The 17357-nt window shown below is 41.9% G+C and overlaps 2 pseudogenes; both read right to left on the bottom strand.

The window, feature by feature from the left end:
• Positions 1-10032: 10032 nt before the first annotated feature.
• LOC145507405 (UDP-glucuronosyltransferase 1A3 pseudogene) lies at positions 10033-10884 on the bottom strand (annotated as a pseudogene).
• Positions 10885-14445: 3561 nt separating this feature from the next.
• LOC145505311 (UDP-glucuronosyltransferase 1A3 pseudogene) lies at positions 14446-15363 on the bottom strand (annotated as a pseudogene).
• Positions 15364-17357: the final 1994 nt, after the last annotated feature.

Raw genomic sequence — 17357 nt, 5'->3', positions numbered from 1 at the left:
GTCCGACTCTTTGTGACCCCATGGATGGTAGCCCACCGGGCTCCTCTGTCCAGGAGATTTTCCAGGGAAGAATACTGGAGTGAGTTGCCATTCCCTTCCCCAGGGGATCTTTCCAAACCAGGGACCAAGCCCTGGTCTCCCACACTGCAGACAGATTCTTTACTATCTGAGCCACCAGAGAAGCCAAAACCAAAAAGGCACACCATAGAGTGGAAGTAAACATTTACAAATATATTTGATACAGGATTAACATCAAGAATATATAGAAAACTCATGAAACTCAACATCAGCAAAAAGACCTTATTCAAAATGGACAAACAACTTAGACATTCCTCGAAAGAATATGTGTAAATAACCCATAAGCATTGAAAAGATGCTTAACGAAATCATTAGGGAAATGCAAATCAAAGCTACAATGAGATGTTGTCTCACACCATTAGGATGGCAATCATAAAAAAAACAAACAAAACAGAAAACAAGGCTTGGAAAAAAATGTGGAAAAATTGGAACCCTCATGTACTGTTGATGGGAATATAAATTGTTGAAGCCACTGTCAAAACAGAATGGCAGCTCTTCAAAAACTTAAATAGCAGATGATCCAGCCATTCTGCTTCTTAGTATATGCAGAAAAGAATTGAAAACAGAGTTTTAAAGAGGTATTTGTACATCCATATTCAGCAGCATTATTCCCAATAGCCTAAATGTGAAAGCCAACCATGTTCATTGGCAGATAAACAGATAAGCAAACTATGCCCAATTTATACAATGAAATATATTTCAGCCTTAAAAAGGAAAGAAATGCTAACAACATATACGACAACATGAATGAATCCAGAGAACGTGATGCCAAGTGAATATGCCAGTATCAAAAAGACAAATACTGTACAATTCCACTTATACTAGGTATCTAGAGTACTCAAATTCATATACACAGAAAGTAAAATGGTGGTTTCCAAGGACTATGAAGTGGGAGAAATGGAGAGATGTCATTTAAAGGGTAGAGAGTTTCAGTTTTTCAAGTCGAAGAGTTATGGAAATTCATTGCACAACGATATGACCATAATTAACATTACTAAACTGTACACTTAAATATGGTTAAGAAGGTACAGGTAAATCTTATGTTAGGGATGTTTTACCACAATTAAATATCAAAAAGAAAATTTTATGAAGAAAACACAGCAGTCATAAACCTGTGTGCAACAATCTAACAGCTATATATATAAAGAAAAACTAGTAAAACTTCCAAATGTAATTTGAGAAAAATTCAGTAAAATGGGGGAATATTTTTAGATATTATTTTCTGAATTGGGCACATTGAGCTTTTCTTAATGGAAAAATTTAAAATATACATCGTTAGGTTCACATATGGAACGTTTACAAACATCAATCATACGATGTCTCACACAGTAGGCACTGACTACACATGAGTATCGAGCACTTGAAATGTGTAGCGTCCAGATTGGCATGTGCTGTATGCATAACAGACATACAAGATCTGGAGGACTTAGTATGAAATTTTTAATTCTGAAGTATCTCATTAACAACTTTGAGGAAACTGGCCAAGATGTTGGACTGGGAAGACCTTGAGCTCATGTCCTCTTACAGGCTCACCAATATTACAACTTACAGAGCAAATACTGATGTGAAACACTGAAGACTAGCTGAAAGGATCTTCCACAACTGAGTAAATAAAGAAGGAAGCACAAGAAGATTTGTAGAGACTCTGGTTCGATTCCTGGGTTTGAAAGATCCGCTGGAGAAGGGATAGGCTACCCACTCCAGTATTCTTGGGCTTCCCTGGTGGCTCAGCTGGTAAAGAATCCGCCTGCCATGCGGGAGACCTGGGTTCAATCCCTGGGTTGGGAAGATCCCCTGAAGAAGGGAAAGGCTACCCACTCAGTATTTTGGCCTGGAGAATTCCATGAACTGTATAGTCCATGGGGTCGCAAAGAGCTGGACACAACTGAGTGACTTTCACTTTCACTTCATGGCAAATAGATGGGTAAACAGTGGAAACAGTGGCTGATTTTATTTTGGGGGGCTCTGAAATCACTGCAGATGGTGACTGCAGCCATGAAATTAAAAGACACTTACTCCCTGGAAGGAAAGTTATGACCAACCTAGACAGCATGATAAAAAGCAGAGACATTACTTTGCCAAAAAAGGTCCGTCTAGTCAAAGCTATGGTTTTTCCAGTAGTCATGTACAGATGGGAGAGTTGGACTCTAAAGAAAGCTGAGCACCGAAGAATTGATGCTTTTGAACTGTGGTGTTGGAGAAGACTCTTGAGAGTCCCTTGGACTGCAAGGAGATCCAACCAGTCTATCCTAAAGGAGATCAGCCCTGGGTGTTCATTGGAAGGACTGATGTTGAAGCTGAAACTCCAATACTTTGGCCACCTCATGCAAAGAGCTGACTCATTGGAAAAGCCCCTGATGCTGGGAAGGATTGAAGGCAGGAAGAGAAGGGGATGACAGAGGATGAGATGGTTGGATGGCATCACCAACTCAAGGGACACAAGTTTGGGTAAACTCCGGGGGGTTGGTGATGGACAGGGAGGCCTGGTGTGCTACAGTCCATGGGGTCGCAAAGAGTCAGACACAACTGAGTGATTGAACTGAACTGAAGACATGGTATAATCAAGACCCACACCCCAGGGTGGACAATCCACAAATAGGAGTTAATTAGTATTGCAGAGGTTCTCCCTAAGGAGTGAGGGATATGAGCCCACATTGGGCTTCCTAGCCTGGGGGTCTTGAAATGGGAAGAAGGGCTTCCAGAATGTTGAGCTTGGAAGGCCAGTGGGGCTTACTTTCAGGAGAGCCAGGGGCTGCAGGATATAGAGACTCTGCTCTCAAAGCATGCACACAAAATCTCACATAATCTAGGGACCAGGGAAGAAGCAGTAATCAGAAAGGAGCCTGGTCAGACCCACCTGCTGATCTTAAACAGCCTCCCAGAGAGGTAGGAGACAGAGATCATTCTAGGATATAAATATGGGCACCAACTGTTTGGGGGGAGCTTAGTTCTAACAATGACACTGTACTGGCTAGTGCCATTTTGAAATCCTCTCTCTAGATCATTAGTATCAGGACCCAGCCCCACCCATCACCCTGTCAACAGCAGTACAAGGACGCCTCGTGTAAAAGGGCTGGTTGAGTGGAGACACAGACCCATCCACTAGTGATCAGCTACCTTAGAATCCCCTGAGCTCTCAGCCACCTGGGACCTAGAATTGTCTACCAGTGCTCCTGGGCCTCACCCACCCTCCAGCAGGATGACATGAGCTCCAGGATTGGTATCAACAGGATGAAGTAAAGCTGTCACTTTTCACAGATTACATGATACTCACTACACATAGAAAATCCTAAAATCACCACCAAAAACTACTAGAACTCATCAATGAATTCAGTAATGTTAAGGCATACAAAATTATTATACAGAAATCTACTGCATTTCTATACACTGATAGTGAACTATCAGGAAAATAAATTATTAATAATATTACCATTCTATCTTCAATCATATCAAAAAGAATGCAACACCTAGGAATAAATCTAAGAAGGTTAAAGACCTATACTCTGAGAACTATAAGACACTGATGAAAGAAATTGAAGATGACACAAACAAATAGAAAGATACACTGTGGATACATGGGTTGAAAGAATTAACATTATTAAAAAGACCATACTACCCAAGGCAAGCTACAGATAACACAATATCTATCAAAACACCAATGGCATTTTTCAAAGAACAAGAAAAAATAATTCTAAAATTTTTATGGAAGCATAAAAGACTGAATAACCAAAAAAATCTTGAGAAAAAAGAACAGAACTGGAGCAGCAACATGGATGGGCCTTAGAGATTACCATACTAAGTGAAATAACCACATAAAGACACACATCATGTGATATCACTTATACGTGGAATCTAAAAAAATGATACAAATAAACTTATTTTTCAAGAGAAACAGACTCACTGACATAGAAAAGAAATTTTTGGTTACTGAAAGGGAAAGAGAGGGTAGAGTTAATTTAGGAGCTTGGGATTAACAGCTACACATCACTATACATGAAAGAGATAAATAGCAAGTTCCTAAGTATAGCAAAGGGAACTATATTCAATACTTTGTAATAATCTGTAATGAAAAAGAATATATATCTGAATAACTTTGCTGTATGACAGAAACTAACACAACATTGTAAATTAACTATACTTCAGTTTTTTCAAAAAGAGTCAAACTGAAGGAATCACACTTCCTGGTTTAAAACTATACTGCAAAACTACAGTGATCAAAGCAGTAAGGTACTGACACAGAAACAGACACATAGATGAATGGAACAGAATATAGAGCAGAAATAACTTCAGACCTGTACTGCAGCTGATCTACGACAAAGGAGGTAATAATGTAAATTGGGGGAAAGATAGCTTCTTCAGTAAATGGTACTGGGAAAACTGGGCAGCTACATGCAAAAGAATCAAACTGGATTGCCCTCTCACACCATGAACAAAAATAAATTCAAAATAGATTAAAGACCTAAAGCCACGAAACTTCAGGTAGAAGACATAAGGCAGTAACCTCTTTAACTTTTTTAATATTACTATTAATATTACTATTACATTTTTTTTTTGGATATGATTCCTCAGACAAGAGAGACAAAAGTAAAATAAATGAATGGGACTTTATCAAACTAAAATCTTTTGAACAGCAAAGAAAATTACAAACAAAAGGGCAAGGCCACTTTCTGAATGGAAGAAGACATTTGCAAATAGTATATCTGATAATAGGTTAATATCCAAAAGACACAAAGAACTCATACAAGTCAATACCAACCAAAAAAAACAAATAACATGATTAAAAATGGACTGAGATTTAAAGAGACATTTTTCCAGAGAAGACATACAAATGGCCAATAGGCACGTGCAAAGATGCTCAACATCACTAATCATCAGAGAAATGTAAATCAAACAACAATGAACTATCACCTCATACCTGTCAGAAGGGCTGTTATCAAGAAGACAATAAATAACAAAGGTTGGCAAGGATGCAGAGAAAAGGGCACTATTTTGGGCAATGTAAATTGTTGTAGTTACTGTGGAAAACAGTATGGAGTTGCTCAAAAAGTTAAAAATAAAACTGTCATATCATCCAGCGACTCCACTCCTGGGTATTTATCCAAAAAAATACCCCAAAAAACATTAATTAGAAAAGACATATACACCCCTATGTTCATTGCAGCCTTGTTTACTACAGCCAAGAATATTGGCTACTAAATATTACTCAGCCATAAGAAAGAAAGAAATCGTGTCATTTGTGACAACATGATGGACCCAGACGGTATCATGCCTAGTGAAGTAAGTCAGGGAAAGACAAATCCTGCATGATTTCGCTTATACATGAAAAGTAGAAGGCAAAGCAAATGAACAACCCAAACAAAACGGAAACAGACTCATAGACAACAAACAGGCAGTTGACAAAGAGCAGGAGAGTGAGGGAAGGAGAGAGAAGGCTGCCGGGGGTTAAAATATAAACTTTCGGCTTCAAAATAAATGTCACATGTATGAAAGGAGTGTGGCAAATACAGTCAATAGTTATGTAATACATTTCTGTGATGAACATCAGAGCTGGATTTATTGTGGTGATTATTTTGAAGTGTATCGAAGCACTGAGACACTAAATTGCATAACAGGAGCAAACATAGTGCTGCAATCACATGACAAAAACAAGCAAGCAAACTCATAAAAAGAGAAATCAGATTTGTGGCTACCGGAGGCAGGAGACACAGGGAGGGGGATTGCATGAAGGCAGTCTACGGGTACAAATGTGGAGTTATAAGAGAAATAAACACTAGGGATGCAATTAGCAACATTCAGTATTAGTTTAGCCGCTCAGTCGTGTCCGACTCTTTGAGACCACATGAACCACAGCACACTAGGCCTCCCTGTTCATCACCAACTCCCGGAGTTTACCCAACTCACGTCCATTGAGTCGGTGATGTCATCCAGCCATCTCATCCTCTGTCGTCCCCTTCTCCTCCTGCCCTCAATCCTACCCAGCATTAGGGTCTTTTCCAATGAGTCAATTCTTCACATCAGCTGGCCAGAGTATTGGAGTTTCAGCTTCAGCATCAGTCCTTCCAATGAACACCCAGGACTGATCTTTAGGATGGACTGGTTGGATCTCCTTGCACTCCAAGGGACTCTCAAGAGTCTTCTCCAACACCACAGTTCAAAAACATCAATTCTTCGGCACTCAGCTTTCTTTGTAGTCCAACTCTCACATCCATACATGACCACTGGAAAAACCGTAGCCTTGACTAGACTGACCTTTGTTGACAAAGTAATGTCTCTGCTTTTTAATATGCTGTCTAGGTTGGTCATAACTTTCCTTCCAAGGAGTAAGTGTCTTTTAATTTCATGGCTGCAGTCACCATCTGCAGTGATTTTGAAGCCCCTCAATATAAAGCCAGCCACTGTTTCCACTGTTTCCCCATCTATTTGCCATGAAGATGGGACTGGATGCCATGATCTTAGTTTTCTGAACGCTGAGTGCAGGAGTGGCAGCTGCGATGGTGCAGGAGTGGTCGAGAGGAGCTACCCCACGTCCAAGATCAGGGGTGGCAGCCTAAAGGAGCTACCCCACGTCCAAAGTAAGAGAAACCCAAGTAAGATGGTAGGCGCTGAGAGAGGGCATCAGAGGGCAGACAGACTGAAACCACAATCACAGACAACTAGTCAATCTGATCACATGGACCACAGCCTTGTCTAACTCAATAAAACTAAGCCATGCCGTGTGGGGCCACCCAAGATGGACAGGTCATGGTGGAAAGGTCTGACAGAATGTGGTCCACTGGAGAAGGGAATGGCAAACCACTTCAGTATTCTTGCCTTGAGAACCCCATGAACAGTATGAAAAGGCAAAAAAACAGGATACTGAAAGATGAACTCCCCAGGTCAGTAGGTGCCCAATATGCTACTGGAGATCAATGGAGAAATAACTCCAGAAAGAATTAACAACATTAACTCCTTTAATTTTGTGTCTATATGAGATAATGGGTGATCACTAAATTTGTTTTAGTAAACTTCTCATGATCTAGGTAAGTCAAATCATTCTGCTGTCCACCGTAAGCTTCTACAGGAAAGTGACAAGTGAAAGTGAGTCGTTCAGTCATGTCTGACTCTGCGACCCCATGGACTGTAGCCCACCAGGCTTCTTTGTGCATGGAATTCACCAGGCAAGAACACTGGAGTGGGTAGCCATTTCCTTTTCCAAGGGATTTTCCCAACCCACGGATGGAACTCGGGTCTCCTGCACTGCAAGTGAAGTCTTTACCATCTGAACCTCCAGGGAAGCCTGTCAACTATATCTCAATAAAACTGAAAGAAACAATGACAAACAAGTACCTGAAAATTTTTTTATTGAGTATATGTTTAAAGGATAGTATTTTTATATATTTGATTCAGTAAAATATATAATTAAAATTAATTTTAACCCTCTTTTTGCTTTATTTTAATATATCTACTAAAAAGCTTTCAGTTACATATGTGACTTGCATTAGATTTCTATTGGACTATTCTGTACTAGACTATAAAGAAACCTATTAACATTTTTTTAAGTAGTGACTCCACAAGAAACATGCTCTGATTATACTTCAAAATAATTGTGAAAGATAATAGAAAGATGTCTGTGACAAATGTTAACTATATGGGAGTTAGGAAACAAGCTCGTTTAAAAAAAATACTCACTGACTCAAAGAGGAAATCAAAAACATGCATTTAAGTTAAAAAAATGAAAATGAGAGTGGTTTATACCAAAATCTAAGGAATGGGGAGAATGTTTTATCTATGACCTTCAGTTCTTCATTATTAAGAAAACATAAAGGAACTTAATGCTTACACAGGAAATTAGAAAAACAGCTATAAAGTAAAAACAAAGGAAACAAGATGACATCATCAACAAAAACAATAAGCTGAAATTAATGTAATAGAAAACAAAAATAGTAAAAAGAATGAGCAAATCCAAAAGTTATTTCTTTGAGGGGACCCATAAAATATTTCACCCATCATAAACCTTAAGAAGGAGAAGGAACAAAAATATTACAAATTTTATCTTTCCTATTGTGAAAAAAAATTTCCATAAACATTTAAAGGAGTCACATCTAAGGATAAACCACACCAAATAAATAAGACTGACAAAATCTCAAAGTAAAAAACAATTTAGTTTGAGCAAAAATGGTAAGAGTGTGCTTACCATGTATAACATTTGAGAATTTCAGGGTAAGTGATCTTTCATTTGGCAGAAACATATCTAAATGCCTCCAAATGACATAACTTATCCAGCTGGGCATATTTTCAGTAATGATAATAGACAATATTTGTGTGCTCACAGTGACAATATTAAGGTCAGAATGATTAATTCTGGGCTTCCCTTGTGTCTCAGCTGGTACAGAATCCGCCTGCAATGCAGAAGACCTAGGTTCGATCCCTGGGTTGGGAAGACCCCCTGGAGAAGGGAACGGCTACCCACTCCAGTATTCTGGCCTGGAGAATTCCATGGACTGTATAGTCCATTGGGTAGCAAACAGTCGGACATGACTGAGCAACTTTCACTTTCTTCATGGTTAACTCACCCAGTCAAGGTCATTCAGCTAGGAAAATGGGAGTGAAGATTTGAACCAATGCAGTTAATTCTAGAAAATACACTTACATAGAAAAACTAAAAAGAACACCACCTCCTTACATTTCACTTTTTACAAATGTCACAGATACATACATGTTTCATAATTGGACAAATGCATTGCATGAAGAGGAAATAAAGTAGAATAAAACTTTGTAGTGTGAGCAATAAAGAAAAATGAAGTTAGAGTTGTGCAATAATAAGTACATTAATGAAAAGAGATGTAAAAAATCAGAATACAAAATATAAGAAGCCTAAAGTCATGGAAGTTAATATAAATTCAGTACATGTGACAAAAGAGGGCAAAAAAAGATGGTTGAGTCAGTGGATAAGAAAACAAATCCTGCGCACAAGAGTCCTATTTCACTTAAACTCACATATTAACATATTAACTATATAACATATTAACAGGATTAACATATGAAGACTCTGAAACCATTAGGAGTGCAATAGTTCTCACCATGGAAACTTGGGGTGTGGTGACCTGGGCTAGGGGAGGTTTGCGAATATGGTCAACCCTCATAACAAATCCTTCCTCTTTGAGACTCAGTTCTCAGCATCACTGTCCAGACCTTCAGTATGTTCATAGGCTAAGTTTTAGCTCCTCTCCAGCCCCTACAACTAGCCTTTAATGACCTCCATGTCCCACCTTGATGACCTTTCTGTATGGATTCCAACTCTGTACGTCCCCACATTTTACTCCAGACCCCAACTCCCAGCCAGAAGACATCTGATCAGCACAGTTCCATCTCTGAAGAAGTGTTCTCAATTATTTCTCTCTCTAATCAAGAAAACCCAACTTCTCTCCCTGGCATTGCCTCACTTACAATTAATTTATTCCACTTCTCTAAAACTTCTGATTTTTCGGTGTTTAGGTCTTCTGTGACCACACCTCAACCCCTCCAAGATAAAACTACTCTGAATTATCAGGGCAACAAATGCAATCTGACAGATCTTCCTTCCTTCTATTGAACACCCTCACCAAAAACCCCTGATGGATGAATTCATGGCTCATATTCTCTGCTCTCCCTCAGCTGGAGAAAACCGAACAACCTTTACGACAGTTCCTTTACAAAAGGACAATCACGGTTGGATCACACATCGCTTGTCAATCCTATTACAGACCCTCAGCCCTACCTCTCATTCCTCTCAAAGACCATCACAAACCTTTACTACACTACCGGTACACTTTAACAAATTTACCTCACCAAAGACTGCTGGGAGGAGAATGAGAGGTAGAAATCTTTAGACAGATCACTATATAATGAAGCACCTCGAATTAAAAGTTTTTTTTAAAAAACATGTGTTCCACTTGGAACATTGAAAAAAGCCAACATACAGACCTGAGGTAACGGTTACCTGTTGGCACAGTTGATACCCAAATGAACACCATGTTGGGCATGATTGGCCGCGGGTGGTCCATCACAAAGTCTCCTCTGAACAGCCACACGGATCCAGAGGCAAGAATCTCCACCAGTGACACCTCTCTCTGAAGAAGCTCGGATGCCATGCGTGCATAAGGAGTGAAAGCAACCTGGCAAATATACTTCAGGCTCAGAGGGTAGAGCATGTTCTTGACCCTTTAGAAGAATGTCATGTAGTCTGAATTCATTGTTAATAACCGAGGAACATATGAGAAAGGGTTTGGGCATGCTGTGGCCTCAACATCTAAGTCGCAGGGAAGGAAACGCAAAAAAAACCACAGCAGGAATGGAGAGGTACTTAGCCAGCACTGTCCCGCAGGGGTTAAAAGGATCTGTTAAAACCACATCGAAGGAACTGGCATTCAGGTCTCTGACCAGATCCTTGTTATACAATAGTGCCTCACAAGACCTTTCATACAGCAAAGACACATTTTTCAAAGTTGCCATAGCTTCCCAAAACATTGTTAGAAAATATGCTTCTTGGAAAAACACATGAATATGGGTCCTCATGATGGAATCAAACTCATCCTGTGTGTAGGGAATGGCATAGACTTTCACGGTAAAAAAGTCCTCTGCCTTGATGTGCATGGTCACTTCCGGAAAGACGACCACGGCCTGGTGACCTCTGGCGTGGAGATCCCGCACGGCCTCCCGCATGCTGAGCCAGTGGCTGCCCTCCATGGGGACCACCAGCACCTTCCCAGCCTCGGCCCATCGCCCGATGCACAGACAGAGCAGGAGTCCAGCCAGCACCTGACGCCGAAGCTGCAATCCCAGGGCCATCTCCGCACAAACCAAAAGCAACTGAATTTCGGTTTAGCCTGTGCTGCCTGTATTTGTTTCCTTCCCTTGTCATCAAATCACTTGAGAACAATGGCATGTCATTGGATGGCAATGTGCCCTGCTTACATTAGTCATTACAAAATAAGTCCATGCCTGAGTTTAATCACTTGTGTGTTTATCCAGGGAAGACCACTCCCCTTTCCTGGGAAAAACTAAGAATTGCTGCTCTATCTGGGGAGCATTCTAGTTCACTCTATTGTTCATCCAAGACCCAAAGAAAGACTGTGCCTGTCCATTCCCTTGGGCTCCACCTACCTCTCTGCTAACGTTGTTCTCTGGGGCTGCACTGAACACTGAGGAGTCACCTCTGCCCTAGTCCTCTGCTGAATGTGACCTTATCTGAACTCTTTAAATTCTTTCCACCCATCATGGGTGAATGCGGAGCACATCCAGGGAAACATATAGCATCCCGAGAACAGCCTTTTCTCAGCGGGGAGGGGATGGTGGCTCTCTGGTTTGTTCCTGTTCCACACTGGACACCTCTTGCACTGCTCAGCAGAGAGTCTGTCTGAGCACCTGTCTGATACGAAAACATCTGGCAGGATCCTTGAGGACAACAGCAGAACAGCTGCTTGAGAATTCTTTCTCTGCCTCATGGAATAGAAGTTCCTGTTATCTACATCATCAATGGGCAAGGCAGCTCTTTGTAATGACAGTGGGGTTCAGAGGACACCGGGATCCAGCGCCTGCTCCACTTTGGACAGGAGGGACCGGCCCCATGCCTCTGTGCAGGCTCTCAGAATCCTCTTCTGATGCGGACCGCACTACGCTTCCACTGCTCTGTGAGGGACTGAAGTGGGCATTATTCTGGATCTTTATTACATCTTGGAGTTTATGCTCAGGACTTCCCAGATACTGCAGTGGTAAAGAATTCTACAAATGCAGGAGACACAAGAGACATGGACTCAATCTCTAGGTTAAATGTCAGACAATCCCTTGGAGTAGGAAATGGTAACCCACTCCAGATTTCTTGCCTGGAATAGTCCATGGACAGAGGAGCCTATACAAAACTATACAAAGAAGGTCTTAATCACCAGATAACCATGAAAGTGTAGTCACTCACCTATAGTCAAATAGTTTGCACTGTGAAGTCAAGCAGGCCTTAGGAAGAATCACTATAAACAAAGCTATTGGAAGTGATGGAATTCCAGCAGAGCTATTGCAAATCCTAAAATTGATGCTGCTAAAGTGCTGCACTCAATACACCACCAAATTTGGAATCTCAAAGAAAGACAATGACAAAGAATGTTCAAACTACTGGACAATTGTGCTCATTTCACACGTTAGCAAGGTAATACTCAAAATCCTTCAAACAAGTATGTGAATTGAAAACTTCCAGATGTACAAGCTGGATTTAGAAAAGGCAGAGGAACCAGAGATCAAATTACCAACATCCACTGGATATTAGAAAAAAAATAGGAAATTCCAGAAAAAAATCTACTTCTGCTTCATGACTACTTGAAAGCCTTTGATTGTGTAGATGACAAAAAATTGTGGAAAATTCTTAAAGAGATGGGAGTACCAGACCATATTACCTGCCTTCTGAGAAACATGTATGCAGGTCTAGAAGTAACAGTTAGATCTGGACATGGAACAACAAACTAGTTCAAAACTGGGAAATGATTATGTCAAAGCTGTATATTGTCATCCTCCTTAGTTAATTTATATGCAGAGAACATCATGTGAAATGCCACACGGCTTGAATCACAAGCTGGAATCAAGATTGCCAGGGGAAATATCAACAACCTCAGATAGGCAGATGATACCACTCTCATGGCAGAAAACGAAGAAGAATGAAAGAGTCTCCTGATGAGAGTGAAAGAGGAAAGTGAAAAAGCTGGCTTAAAACTCAACATTCAAAAATAAGATCATGGCAAATAGATGGGGGAAAAGGGGAAACACTGACGGATTTTATTTTCTTGGGCTCCAAAATCACTGTGGATAGTGACTATAGACACAAAATTAAAGATGCTTTCTCCTTTGAAGAAAGCTATGACAAAACTAGACAGCATATTAAAAAGCAGAGACATCACTTTGCCAACAAAAGTAGATACAGCCAAAGCTATGGTTTTCCAGCAACCATATATGGATGTGAATGTTGGACCATAAAGAAGGCTGAGCACCGAACAATTGATGCTTTCAAATTGTGGTGCTGGAGAGGACTCCAGAGAGTCCCCTGGACAGCAAGGAAATCAAACCAGTCAATCCTAAGAGAAATCAACTGTGAATATTCACTGGAAAGACTGATGATAAAACTGAAGCTCCAATACTTTGGCCACCTGATGAGAAGAACTGACTCATTGGAAAAGACCTTGACGCAGGGAAAGACTGAGGACAGGAGAAGGGGATGACAGAGGATGAGATGGTTGGATGGCATCATTGACTCCATGGACATGAGTCTGAGCAAACGCCGGGAGATAGTGAAGAACAGGGAAGCTTGTTGTGTGACAGCCCATGGGGCCACAAACAGTTGGACACAACTTGGCAACTGAACAACAATTCAGGGTTAATACAAGCAGACTCTGAAACTAGAGGAAAGCAGTAGCTCCCACCATAGAAATGCAGGGTGTGGTGACTTGGCTGGGTTAGGCATGGTGATAGGGTCAGTCCCTTCCCCTTTGAGACTCAGTTCTCAGCATCACTGTCGCCACCTTCACTGTGCTCTTAGGCTCAGTTTGACCTCCTCTCCAGTCCCCACCACTAGCCTTTGAGGACCTCAGTGGCCCATGCTGAAGACCTATCTGACATGCCATTCAACTCTGTACACCCGCCCAATTTACTCCAGACCCCAACTCTTGGTCAGAAAACTTCTGGTCAGCACAGCTCCATCTCAAGAAACTTGGGCTCAATTATTCCTTTCTCTGATCACAGAAAGCCCAACTTCCATCTCCGGTTTTGTCTCACTTCCACTTAATTTACTCAACCTCTCTGAAACTTCTGCTTCCTTTTGGGCTGGAGGTCTCCAGTGACCAATCCTAATCCTTTCCAAGACAAAAACACGATGAACTATCAGGGCAATAAATGCAATTTGCCACTTCTTTCCTCCTCCAATTGAACACCCTCAAGCGATAAACCCATAATTGATGGATTCACAGCTCAAGTTCTTGGCTCCTGCTAGACTGAGAAAGCTGCACGACCATTACAACAGAGGCTGTATGAAAGGGCAATCATGGTCACACACACCCATTCCTTGTCAAACCTAATACAGACCTTCACCCCTGCCTCTCATCAGTCTCAAAGTCCATCACAAACCTACACTACACCCTTGAGGCACTTTAATAATGTATGTCTCCAAAGACCCTTCAAAGGAGAATGAGAGGTAGAAATCTTTAGAAAGATCAGTAGACAAGTAAGCATATGGAAGTAAGCTGTTCTTTTTAAATATGTTCCACTTGGGAATTCCCTGTGGGTCTAGTGATTGGAACCATCCATTTCACTGCAAGGGCCATGCACTGCAAGAGGCTGCAGTGTAGTGAAAAAGTTTTTAAACTTTTTTTTAATTCAAAGAATATGTTCCACTTGGAGCACTGATTGAACAAAAGCAGCAATACAGACCTGAGATAAAGGTTTCCTGTTGGCACAGTTGATACCCCCAATGAACACCATGTTGGGCATGATCGGCCGCGGGTAGTCCATCACAAAGTCTCCTCTGAACAGCCACACGGATCCAGAGGCAAGAATCTCCACCAGTGACACCTCTCTCTGAAGAAGCTCAGAGGCCATACGTGCATAAGGTGTGAAAGTAACTTGACAAATATACTTCAGACTGAGAGGGTAGAGCATGTTCTTGACCCTTTGGAAGAATGTCATGCGGTCTGAATTTGTTGTTAACAATCGAGGAACATATGAGAAAGGGTTTGGGCATGCTGTGCCCTCAACATCTAAGTCACAGGGAACAGAACGCAAAAAAAACACAGCAGGAATGGACAGGTACTTAGCCAGCACTGCCCCGCAGGGATGAACAGGGTCCGTTAAAACCACATCAAAGGAACTGGCATTCAGGTGCTTGATTAGATCCTTGTTATACAACAGTGCTTCACAAGACCTTTCAAAGAGCAAAGACGCATTTTTCAAAGATGCCATAGTTTTAAAAAACATTGTTACCCAATGTACTCTTTGAAAAAGCAGATGTACATGACTCTTCATGAGGGAATCAAATTTCTCCTGGTTGTACGGAATGGCGTAGGTTTTCATGGTGAAAAAGTCCTCTGCCTTGATGTGCATATTCACTTCTGGAGCAACGACCACTGCCTGGTGACCTCTAATGTGGAGCTCCCGCACGGCCTCCCGCATGCTGAGCCAGTGGCTGCCCTCCATGGGCACCACCAGCACCTTCCCAGCATCGGCCCATCGCCCGACACACAGACAGAGCAGGAGTCCAGCCAGCACCTGCCATGGAAGCTGCAGTCCCAAGGCCATCTCTGCACAAACCAGAAGCATCTGGTTCTCTGGTGGGGCTGTACCACCTATATTTGTTCCCATATCTTTATCTTATCATCAAGTCATTTAAGCAAAATGGCATGTCATTGGAAGGCAGCTTGCCCTTCTTACATTAATCATTACAGGATAAGGCCATGCCTGTGTTTCATCACCTCTGATTTCACCCAGGGAGCGTTTACCCCCTTATCTTGGAAAAACTCCTTTGACCTGCTGCTTCCTCTGGGGAACATTCTAGTTCACTCTCTTGTTCTTCATCCAACTGCCAAAGCAAGGTTGTACCTGCCCGTTCCCTTGGTCACCTCCTACCTCTCTGTTAACCTTGTTCTCTGGGGCTGCACTGAACTCTGAGGAGTCACCTCTGCCCTAGTTCCCACCCAGAACCTCTGCTGAATGTGACTTTATCTGAACTCTTTAAATTCTTTCCCCCCATCATGGGTGAATGCGGAGCACATCCAGGGAACTATATAGCATCCCGAGAACAGCCTTTTCTCAGCGGGGAGGGGATGGTGGCTCTCTGGTTCATTCCTGTTCCACACTGGACACCTCTTGCACTGCTCAGCAGAGAGTCTGTCTGAGCACCTGTCTGATACGAAAACATCTGGCAAGATCCTTGAGGACAACAGCAGAATGGCTGCGTGAGAATTCTTTCTCTGCCTCATGGCATAGAAGTTCCTGTTATCTACATCATCAATGGGCAAGGCAGCTCTTTGTAATGACAGTGGGGTTCAGAGGATGCCGGGCTTCAGCGCCGGCTCCACTTTGGACAGGAGGGACCGGCCCCATGCCTCCATGCATGGTCTCTGAATTCTCTTCTGATACGGACTCCACTAGGCTTCCACTGCTCTGTGAGGGACTGAAGTGGGCATTATTCTGGATCTTTATTACATCTTAGAGTTTATGCTCAGTTCAGTTCAGTTCAGTTCAGTCACTCAGTCATGTCCGACTCTTTGCGACCCCATGAATTGCAGCACGCCAGTCCTCTCTGTCCATCACCAACTCCCAGAGTCTATCCAAACCCATGTCCATCGAGACAGTGATGCCATCAAACCATCTCATCCCCTGTCATCCCCTTCTCCTGCCTTCAATCCCACCCAGCATTAGGGTCTTTTCCAATGAGTCAATTCTTTGCATGAGGTGGCCAAAGTATTGGAGTTTCAGCTTCAATATCAGTCCTTCCAATGAACACCCAGGATTGATCTTCTTTAGGATAGATTGATTGGATCTTCTTGCAGTCCAAGGGACTCTCAAGAGTCTTCTCCAACACCATAGTTCAAAAGCATCAATTCTGCGGCACTCAGCTTTCTTCACCGTCCAACCCTCACATCCATACATGACCACTGGAAAAACCATAGCTTTGACTAGACGGACCTTTTTTGGCAAAGTAATGTCTCTGCTTTTAAATATGCTATCTAAGTTGGCCATAACATTCCCTCCAAGGAGTAAGGGTCTTTTAATTTCATGGCTGCAATCACCATCAGCAGTGATTTTGGAGCCCAAAAAAATAAAGTCTGACACTGTTTCCACTGTTTCCCCATCTAACTGCCATGAAGTGATGGGACCAGACGCCATGATCTTAGTTTTCTGAATGTTGAGCTTTAAGCCAACTTTTTCACTCTCCTCTTTCACTTTCATCAAGAGGCTCTTTAGATCTTCTTCACTTTCTGCCATAAGGGTGGTGTCATCTGCATATCTGAGGTTATTGATATTTCTCCCGGCAATCTTGATTCCAGCTTGTGTTTCTTCCAGCCCAGTGTTTCTCATGATGTCCTCTGCATATAAGTTAAATAAGCAGGGTGACAATATACAGCCTTGACATACTCCGTTTCCTATTTGGAACCAGTCTGTTGCTCCATGTCCAGTTCTAACTGTTGCTTCCTGACCTGCATACAGGTTTCTCAAGAGACAGGTCAGATGGTCTGTATTCCCATCTCTTGAAGAATTTTCCACAGTTTATTGTGATCCACACAGTGAAA

Source organism: Giraffa tippelskirchi, chromosome 5, assembly GCF_054371585.1.
Source record: "Giraffa tippelskirchi isolate mGirTip1 chromosome 5, T2T-mGirTip1v1.2.pri, whole genome shotgun sequence".
Lineage (NCBI taxonomy): Eukaryota > Metazoa > Chordata > Mammalia > Artiodactyla > Giraffidae > Giraffa > Giraffa tippelskirchi.
The sequence above is the reverse complement of the archived record's forward strand: the minus strand, read 5'-3'. Positions and strand labels throughout refer to the sequence as shown.